This window comes from Capsicum annuum, chromosome 11 (assembly GCF_002878395.1).
Source record: "Capsicum annuum cultivar UCD-10X-F1 chromosome 11, UCD10Xv1.1, whole genome shotgun sequence".
NCBI lineage: Eukaryota > Viridiplantae > Streptophyta > Magnoliopsida > Solanales > Solanaceae > Capsicum > Capsicum annuum.
Window position 1 is genome coordinate 184,425,730 of NC_061121.1, and position 11,105 is coordinate 184,436,834.

Sequence of the window (11,105 nt, forward strand, 5' to 3'; positions counted from 1 at the left end):
CTGTGTCAAGTAGAGTCTCTTTTATGGGTGTGTAGCACACCATACTTATATGAGAGAGGCTATGTGACATTTAGGAATGTTTCTCTTTCATGTTGACTTAATTTTGGGCTATAGAGTCTATGGTCTTGGATCCTTCTAATTTTCATTTTTCTTCTTTAAGATCATGCCTCCAAGAAGATCTGATATTTTGTAGAACTCTTTCGGTCCCATCTAAGGGCAATATGAATCTCGTCCAACTTCTAGAGTCAAGACCTAGTCAAGGGTCACTATATCTGACTGTCCTCGTGGAGTCCCACCTTTCCCTACTTATCCTATTCCTGAGGGTGTCACTCATACTTAGTCACCTCAAGGGGAGGTTACTGCCACTGAGTTCTATTACTCTATTAATCAATTGACTCAATTGGTGATGTCTCAGTCACGAAAGTTGGGTTTTGCTGATGCTACTATGGGTTCATTTGAGGCCACTAGAGTTGGCCAATTTATGAGGTAGCTTTCTTTGGTATTTACTGGTGCAAAGGTTGAGAAGGATCATCAAAGTTTCGTTGATGAGATGGAGAAGATATTTCGGGTTATGTATGCTTTGGAGGTTAAAGATGTAAATTTTGATGCCTACCAAATAAAAGATGTGGCATAGCAGTGGTACAAAGAGTGGGAACATTCGAGAGGATAAGATGTTAGTTTTGCCATGTGGGATGATTTCTTTAGTGCATTTCTGGATTGCTTCTTTCCTCAGGAGTTGAGGGAGGCAAAAGCAAAGTAATTTGTTAACTTAAAGAAAGGAATAATGAAAGTCAAGGAGCATGCTTTGAAATTCCATCAGTTGTCCCTGTATGCTCCTCAACTAGTATCAAACACGAGGGCTAGGATGAGAAAGTTTGCTTCAAGATTGTCCCATGAGTTGATTCTTAAGAGTAAGTTTGTCTTGTTAACAAGGACATGGATATCTCCAGATTGGTCGGGTATATGCAATAGGTTGAAGAGGGAAAAAATACAAGCTGAGATTGGTGAAAGGCAAAGTAAGAAATTTTGATATTCAGAACATGATGGAGGCCAACAGCAAAGTGAAAATAGCCTAAGAAAAAAAATTGGGGAGTCCTAACTCTTACTCAACGGCTAGTGCTCTTTACCCAAAGTTGTCTGGTGATTGACGTTGTTGGGTGATGATGCTTCTAGGTCACAAGGTGCCCAATCTCAGGCTAGTGGGGCCTAGACAGCATTATCCTACCCTCCCTATAAATTTATGGTTAGCACCATTATGGTCAGTGTGAGAATGGGAGGAACTGATATTTTATGTGTGGTCAAATCATGAATATGCAGCGGTATTGTCCCTCTAGAGTTGCTTCTATGACAAACAAGGTTTTTGTTGCCTCTTCTTCAGCTCCTGCACCAAAGGATGCCACTTCTGGCTCCAGCACTGGTCAAAATCATCTTTATGCTTTTACTACTCATCAGGAGTCTAAGATATCTCAAAATATTGTTACATGTATGTTGAAACTCTTTTCCCGTGATGTGTATTATTTACTTGATCTGAGGTCCACTCTGTTTTTGTGTGACCCCATTTGTAGCTGTGTATTTTGGTTTTGGTCTTGAGTGTTTATTGGACACTTTTTCTATTTCTACCGCAGTGGGAGACTCTGTGGTTGTTAGAAGAGTCTAAAGGGGTTGTATGGTATTTGTTTGCAATAAAGAGACTTTTTGTAGACTTGATAAAGTTAGACATGGTTGACTTTGATGTTATTTAGGGAATGGACTAGTTACGCTCATGCTATGCTTCTTTAGACTGTAGGACCCATAAGGTCATGTTTAAATTCCTTAATGAGATAATTATTAAATAGAAGGGAAGTTCTCTAGTGCCTAAGGGAATTATTGAATGGGAGGGAAGTTTGCTAGTGCCTAAGGGAAGGTTCATATCATGTCTTAGAGCCTGAAATTTAATCTCCAAAGGTTGTCTCTTCATTTGGCCTAGGTTAAAAATTCTAACCTGGATGGTATTTCCTTACCTTTTGTTCCTGTGGTAAATGAGTTTCCTAAAGTCATCCCAGATGATCTACCTAGTGTCCCTCCCGATAAGGATATTGATTTTGGTATTGACCTTGTTTCGGACACTCATCCTATTTCTATTACCCCATATAGAATGGCTCTAATTGTGTTGAAAAAACTTATAGAGTAGTGGAAAGACCTCTTACAAAAGGGTTTACCCATATTAGTGTATCCCTGTGGGGTGCACCTATCTTGTTCATCCATAAGAAGAATGGTTTTCTTCGTATGTGCATTGATTACCAATAGTTAAATATGGCAATGGTAAAGAAAAAGTATCCACTTCTGAGAATTGATGATCTCTTTGATCAGCTTTAGGATGCCAAATTATTCTCTATGATCGATCTCCGGTTCGGGTATCATCAGTTAAAGATTAGGGAGGTGGATATCCCTAAGACAGCTTTTTATATGCGGTGTGGGAATTTTGAGTTCTTGGTGATATCATTTTGCTTAACTAATGCCCGTGCAGTATTAATGGACTTGATAAATAGGGTATTTCATCAGTTTTTCAATTTCTTTGTGATTGTCTTCATCGGTGATATTTTTGTATACTCTAAGAGTATGAAGGATCATGCTGATCACCTCCGCCTGGTGTTGCATAACTTGAAAGATCAGTAGTTCTATGCCAAGTTTTCTAAATATGAGTTTTATTTGAATGTCGTAACTTTTTTGGGTTATGTTATGTCTAGTGAGGGGATCATGGTGGATCCTTAGAAGGTTACTGTAGTTAAGAAGTATCCTAGTGCCATGACTCTAATCGATATTTATAGCTTCTTGGGTTTAGCCGATTATTATAAGAGGTCTATAGAAAGATTTTCTTCTATTGTTTTACCATTAACCAAGTTGACTCAAAAGAAGGTAAAGTTCTTGTGGTCTGATGCTTGCGAGAGTAGTTTTCAGAAGCTAAAAGATAAGTTGACTTCAGCTCCAATCTTGACTCTACCTGAGGGTACTGAGTATTTTGTCATCTATTATGATATGTCCCGGGTTGGTTTGGGTTGTGTGTTGATACAACATGGAAAGGTGGTTGCTTATGCCTCTAGATAATTAAAGATTCATGAGAAGAATTATCTGACTCATGTCTTGGAGCTATTGGCTATGGTATTTGCGTTAAAATTATGGCATCACTATTCGTATGGGGTACATGTTGATATCTTTTTTTATCATAAGATCCTGCAGTATGTATTCACTTAGAAAGAGATTAATCTTAGGTAAAGAAGGTTGCTTGAGTTTGTTAAGGACTATGATATGAGTCTCCACTACCATTCAAGCAAAGCTAACATGGTTGTTGATGCTCTTAGTAAGTTTTCAATGGGTCTTTTATCGCATGTAGATAAGGATAAGCAGGAATTGGTGAAGGATATTCACTATTTGGCTAACCTTAGAGTTTGTCTCTTGGACTCTGAGGATGGTGGTGTGGTTGTGCAATAGGTGGTGCAATCATCTTTTGGTTCTAAAATAAAAAAGAAACAAGTATTACAGCCTCTCTTGATAAAAATCAAGGATGATGTAGGTAAGCAGAAGGTGATGGCCTTCAAGATCGGTGGTGATGGTATCTTGATGTACCAAGAAAGGTTTTGTGTTCCCGACGAGGATGGATTATGAGGCAGGATCTTGGCCAAGGCCATAAGTCGCGGTATATGATTCATCCTTGTTCAACAAATATGAATCATGATCTCAAGGATATGTATTGGTGGAATAATATGAAGCGGGATATAGCCAACTTTGTGGATAAGTGTATGGTGTGTCAGCAAGTAAAAGTGGACGACCATATGAGGCCTGGTGGGCTACTTTAAGAAATTAAATTATCAGTGTGGAAGTGAGAGATAATTAATATGGATTTCATTATCGTCCTTTCGTGGTCGCGGAATCAATGTAACTCTATTTGACTCATCGTGTATAGGATGACTAAGTCGGTTCACTTCTTACCAGTGAGGACAAATTATTCTGCCGAGGACTATGTAAAGTTGTTCCTATATGAGATCGTAAAGTTATATGGTTCACCTGTCTCAATTATTTTAGATCATGGTACTCAATTCTAATCGTATTCTGGCACTCTTTTCAGCGTGGTTTGGGGAATAAAGAGAGCCTTAGTATTGCTCTCCACCCATAGTCGGATGGGCAAGCAGAAAGGACTATTCAGACTCTAGAAGATATGTTGCGAGCTTGTATAATTGACATTAATGGTAGTTGGTTTGATCACTTGCCTCTTATTGAATTTGCCTATAACAATATTTGTCATTCTAGCATTGGTATGGCCCCGTTTGAGGCATTATATGGTCGGAGGTATTGATCTCCTATTGGGTGGTTCGAGGTTGGTGAAGCAGAGATGTTTGGCCCAGATTTGGTTCACCAAGCTATGGAGAAGGTAAAGGTGATTTGGGATAGGCTTAGGATCGTTTAAAGTCGCCAAAAGTCCTATGCGAACTTAATACGAAGGGACTTGGAGTTTGTGGTTGGAGATTGGATGTTCTTGAAGGCATCTCCCATGAAGGGAGTAATGTAGTTTGGAAAGAAGAGGAAGCTTAGTCCCAGTATGTTTTCCTATAATTGCTCTAAAGAAGGGTTGGCAATGTTGCATATGAATTGGATTTTCCATCTAGCATGAGTTCCATTCATCTGGTATTCCATGTGTCTATGTTACAGAAATATGTGGGTGATCCTTTATTGGTTGTTCAGTTAGAGAACATTTGTATTTCGGATTCTTTGTCCTATGAGGAGGTCCCAGTGAGGATCTTGGATCGGTATGTTCGTCGGTTGCGGATGAAAGACGTAGCTTTGGTAAAGGTTCTATGGTGGAAAAAAAATTCTGAGAAAGCTACCTAGGAAGTCGAGGAGGACATGAAGTCCAAGTATCCTTTCCTATTCCCCACTTCGGATATTTGTTCCTGAGGTATGTGATATTCTTAGCATCTTTGCTTTCTAAGTTAGTTAAAGGTAAAAGTAGCGATGTTTGGGGTTTAATCGTGCTAGTCAATGCCTTTTCCAATAATTCGAGAATGAATGATCCTAAAGAGGGGAGACTGAAACACCCCAGACTTTGGACTTTGTAAATTCCCTGAGCTTTAGGCTCTCTGCCTATCTTACAACTTACACCACGAGTTGTATTGTGTACTTAAGGGTCTAGGGACCCAAGTCATAGCAAAAATAGTGTATTATTGGCCATGTTCTATCCTGGTTATGAGAGAATCCTTATGAGTCATATGATAATATGATGAGTGGTTAGAGCCCAGTCGTATGTTGTCCAGTGTCTAAGCCCTTGGTGTTCTATGGTGGTCACGACTAGACCATACTAGTAGTAGGGTCTAGTAAGACTCAATGGTAAGATTACTATGTTGTGTGGATGACTCAATGGCATCACTCATAGCAACTTTCAAGTTTTCTACAGCTTTAAGATAGGGGTACATTTGACTTTTCCCACACCAAGCCCTTAATACCCCACATCTTATAATACCTTTTGGTCATCCATTACACACTTTACAAGATCAAACACTCTCTAGACTCTCTCTAAAACTTCTGAAGAAAGATTGGTCTAGGGTTTCTTCAAAGTGGTCATCTAATGGCTTCAAAAATCAAATTTTCTTTGTGAATCTTTGTAACTCAGGCATGTGACTCTTCCTTCATTGTTAGTTTACTAAAAGCATATGTTTTAAGCATTGTTCATGAGTCATTAATGGTGGTGAAAGCCAAAGTTGATGGTTTGAATGCATAATGTTGAGATTGTTTTCTCATAGTTTAAATAATGATTATACATGTTTTGATGATGGTTTTGCATATGTGGGAGCATGGGAATTGTGGTTTGACAAATGGGTCATGTTTTACCCTAAATTTATTTGTTTTGGCTTTGATAGTACGCCCTCAACATATTTGTTAAAATGTCAATGAAAATGATCTTGTCATATGTTGAATTGTGTTTTGAATTAAAGCATTGTCCTACGAATGTTAATGATTGGTAAATGGTTTATGAAGACCTTGTTGGCCAGGAATTGATTTGAAATACTAAATGGGTTCGAGTCCCTAAACGTTGAATTGAATTGATGTCTTTGTTTAGACAATGGGTTCGAGTCACATGTTGATTAATAAGGGTTATGGAATGTTGTGTGTTTGCAAGTAGGATTTGTATGATGATGCCACGGGGATGCCTTTGGTAAGTAATTGGATTAATGGTTGTGTATGTGAAATGAATGTTTTAATTGGTCTTTGAAGAGGGATGTGTAGTCTGGCCATAAAAGTAGTGTCTGTAGGACTAACACTAGAAACCACACTAGCCGGTGTGGGTCTTTATATGATCGGGATGTTAGATTCATCCAAATAAAAATATGAAAGGGAGGTTCGAGTCCCCCATATTGTATATAATAGTTCTTAAGTCACCTTGATTATTCCATGAGGTTCGAGTCTACCATAAAGTCATACACGGACATGGATATTCTTTGGTTTGTGAAGCTACATTCTCTGGTGCCCTTCAAGCTAAGAGAGAGTTGGTCCCATATAGCTTATGGGTGCCTTGTTTATGACGGTTATGCTACACAGCCCAAATTGAGGTTTTCGAAGTTCATGCTTAGCCTAGTTACCTACCCAGCATATGGTATAGTATACATATATCTATTTCATATGACATTATGCTTTGTATGTTGCACTGGATTTGAACTGTTATCATGGCATAATTTTGTTCCTCTATCCCTGAGTTACATGCTAGCGCTCCAACTTCTAACCGTCTCCGAATGTTGTATCCCCATGTGATGCAAGTACCAGAACTTTTTCTTCTTTTCCTGCAAAGTGATCAGGTGCTCAAGATAGTTCATGATTTGACATTGAACGCTAGCATGACCTCAAGATGATAAAATAATGTCATTTATAAAACCAATTAAAACCTTTCATATGTACACAACTATACATATATATTTATATAGACATGCCGGGAAAAGGGACCGGGTTTAGCATGCCTTTAAAAATATTACCTGGGTTGTGTAGCTTTGTCGTCCTAAACCACCCATGGGCTATATGGGTTCGGCTCCACCTGCTGAAAGGGCCACAATGCGTGTAGACTCACTACCAAGGAAGAAAACCTGGGATAACTAGTACATCCCCTAAAATATAGTGTGACATCATCCCCACGGTCACCAAGACCAACCTCACATTAGCAAATATGAGTTTCTAATATTGGTCCCCCCTGGACCTTCACCTTCCACGGCTTTACAACACATCTCGCCATTATTGCCCAATTAAAACCAATTTCCAAGAAACCAAACCATTGTCCATTTATTAACCAAGGCCATTATTATTGGTATCATCATACCAACCTTACTTGCAAGTATTATCCATAGCCAACCATACACAGGTTTAAGGGGACTTTCAAGTGCCCTTCCATTTACCATATTAAACCACTCGGGGGAATTCCGCGTACCCTGAAAGCATAACCATTTAACCATTTACCTTTCTAAGCCATTTAAACCATGCAAAATTCCTTTACCAAGTTTTAAAACAAGAAAGAGTTCCATTAAAATTAGCCAATGCAATGAACATATCTTTATTGGCATTTTGTCAAATAATTGGGGAAATAATATGAGCAAAACCAATTCCAATTGCCATTAAACCATTCCTATGCAATTCAATTATCCAAAACCACCATTAATGCATATAAAAGCATAATTATAACCATGGAAACCTATAACCAACCATTTAATATCAAAACCCCCAAATCATATTTGAAAACCAAAATCAAACAATCAATGAATTCATGAAAACATTCATAAAAAACATTCCTTTAGTTAGAATTAACAATGAAGGAAGAGAACATGCCTTAAACCAAGATGACAATGGAAGGAAATCACCATGACAAGCCCCAAATCAATCCTCTAGTTGAAAACCTAGCTTCCCTTACCCAAAAGCTTTTGAGAGAATTATAGAGTGTTTAGAAGAGTTTCTAAGTGTTAACGAATAGAATAATAGAGTAAATAACCATCCAGGAAGGTTAGAAGTTGTGGGGCCTTATTGGGATAAGTGGGGAAATATATAGAATACCCCCACTTAAGTTGAACCAAAATCCTATCACAGGGATACGACTGACCGAAATGACTTGTACCTTCCAATACGAGTGGTACCCTCCACTCGTATCCTAGCCTCAACCTTTGGATGCAACACTGCCCAGTATACAACTCATCCGACCAAGTCTTATCCAAAGTATACGATCCATACCCTTCATTCATACCCCTAGCAGATTTAAACCCAAGGAAGATTTAGACATTGTCCACCATACGAGTCCTTAGTACGACTCTTACCCTGGATTACGGCTCATAGTAGCCACTCGTACTCAGATCCAACATAAGTAACAAAGTCTAAGATTAAAATAAGGAACCAAATAATTTGTAACCACCAATACGACTCGTACCCCTAAGTTATATCCATTCCAGTAACAAAAATCCATCCCACGAACTAACACTGGTCAGCATACGACTAGACTATACCATCCATACCCCAACATACGACTTATACCCTTAAATCGTATTGGGTCCAGAGATCAAAATTTCAGGAAAATTTCTAGGGTCCAGAAATCAGGGTGTTTCAGTCTTCCCCACTAGGAACATTCGTCCCCAAATGGCGGACAACATACGGGTAGCCATACGAAAGTGTCATTTACATTATCAAATATATTTACAATCTTTAACAAATTTTAAAAACAAAGAGGCAAAGATATTAATCTTTCTTTTAACAAACTCTGAAAATAAAGATATGTTAAAGACACATGCCTTCCGTACGAATCCCAAGAATAGAAAACAAATGCGGATATTTGGACTTCATGTCCTCCACTTCCCATGTAGCTTCTTCCACCTTATGGTTCCACCATAGAACCTTAACCTAAACCAGCAACTGACAAACCTGCCTATCCAAGATATCAATCGGGATTTCTTCATAAAATAAAGAATGCGAGATACCCAATCCTTCTAAAGGAACAACCAAAGAAGGATCACCAATGCACTTTCTCAACATGGAAATATGAAAGACCAGATGAACCAAACTTAAGCTAGAAGGTAACTCCAACTCATAAGAAACAGTATCAATTCTCCGCAAAACCTTATAAGGACCCACATACCAAAGACTGAGCTTTCCCTTCTTGCCAAAACGCACTACTCCCTTCATGGGAGATACCTTGAGGAAAACCTTATCCCCAACCTCAAACTCCAAGTCTCTACAACTAATATATGCATAGGACTTTGGCGACTTTAGGCAGCCTTAAGCCTTCCCTAAATTACCTTCACCTTCTCCATAGCCTGGTAATCCAAGTCGGGACCATACATGTCTGTCTCGCCTATATCAAACCAACTAATAAGAGATCTACACCTCCTACTATACAATGCCTAAAAAAGGGCCATACCAATACTAAAATAATAGCTATTGTTGTAAGCAAACTCCCCCAAAGGTAGATGCTCAACCCAATTGCCACCATAATTAATCACACACGACCAAAGCATATCCTCTAATGTCTAAATAGTTCTCTCTAATTGACCATCTATATGTGGGTGGAAAGTAGTACTCAAACTAACCTTAGTCCCCAACCCTTTCTGAAAAGATCTCCAGAAGTGATATGTAAACTGCATGCCAGAATCAGAAATAATTGAAATAGGCATCCCATGCAGCTTCATAATCTCCTAACGATACAGTTTCACATAATCCTCCACCGAGAAGGTAGTCCGCACTAGCAAAAAGTGCACAAACTTAGTCATCCTATCCATGATGACCCAAATCAAATAATATTGATTCTGAGACCGAGGAAGACTGGTAATGAAGTCCATATTGACCACTTCCCACTTTCATTTGAGAAAATAAATTTCATGATACAACCCTTCTGGCCTCATGTGCTCAACCTTAACGTGTTGACATACCATGCACTTGGCCACAAAATCAGCCACATCTCTCTTCATGCCATCCACCAATAGATCTCCTTGAGATTAAGATAAATCTTAATTAATTCGGGATGAACAACATAGCGCAACTCATGTGCCTCAGCCAAAATCCTTTGTCGCAACTCGTTGACATCAGAAACACACAACCTCCCTTGGTATCTTAAAGTACCATCACCGCCAATCTCAAAACAACTAACTTTTGCCTACCAACGTCACTCTCTATTTTCATCAAGATAAGGTCTAGTACTTGCTTCTCTTTAATTTTCACACCAAGATATCATCAAACCACTTCTTACACCACCACACCACCATCCTTGGAGTCCAAGAGGTGAACTCTAAGATTAGGTAACCGGTGAATATCCTTCACCAATTCCCACTTTTCTTCCTTAACATGAGTCAAACTACCCATGGATAACCTACTAAGAGCATCAGCAACCACGTTAGCCTTCCTGGGTGGTAGTGAAGACTCATATCGTAGTCCTTGAGAAGCTCAAGACATCTCCTCTGCCTAAGGTTAAGATCCCTCTGAGTGAACACATACTGTAGACTGTTATGATCAGAAAAGATATCCATGTGCACACCATACAAATAATGCCGCCATATTTTTAAAGCAAACATAAATACCAATATCTTAAAATCTTGAGTAGGATAATTCCTCTTATGCAGTTTCAACTACTTGGAAGCATAGGCAATCACCTTTCCATGTTGCATCAAAACATAACCAAGACCTACCTGAGATGCATCATAATAAACCATGAACTCATCATTGCCTTCTGGTAAAGTCAGAATTGGAGTCAAAGTTAACTTATCCTTCAACTTCTTAAAACTCCCTTCACAAGCATCTAACTATGAAAACTAGACCTTTTTTTGAGTTAACTTAGTCAAAGAAGAAGCTATCGATGAAAAGCTCTTCATAAACTGCCTATAATACCCAACTAAACCTAAGAAGCTTTGAATATTAGATGGAGTAGTGGGTCTAGTCAACCTCTTCACTACAGCAATTTTTTGTGGATCCACCATGATCCCCTCACTAGAAATAGTATGACCCAAGAAAGTTACAGCGTTCAACCAAAACTCATACTTAAAGAACATGGCAGACAATTGATGTTCCCTTAAGGTCTCGAACACCACACTAAGGTGACTAGCATGATCCACCGTACTCTTTGA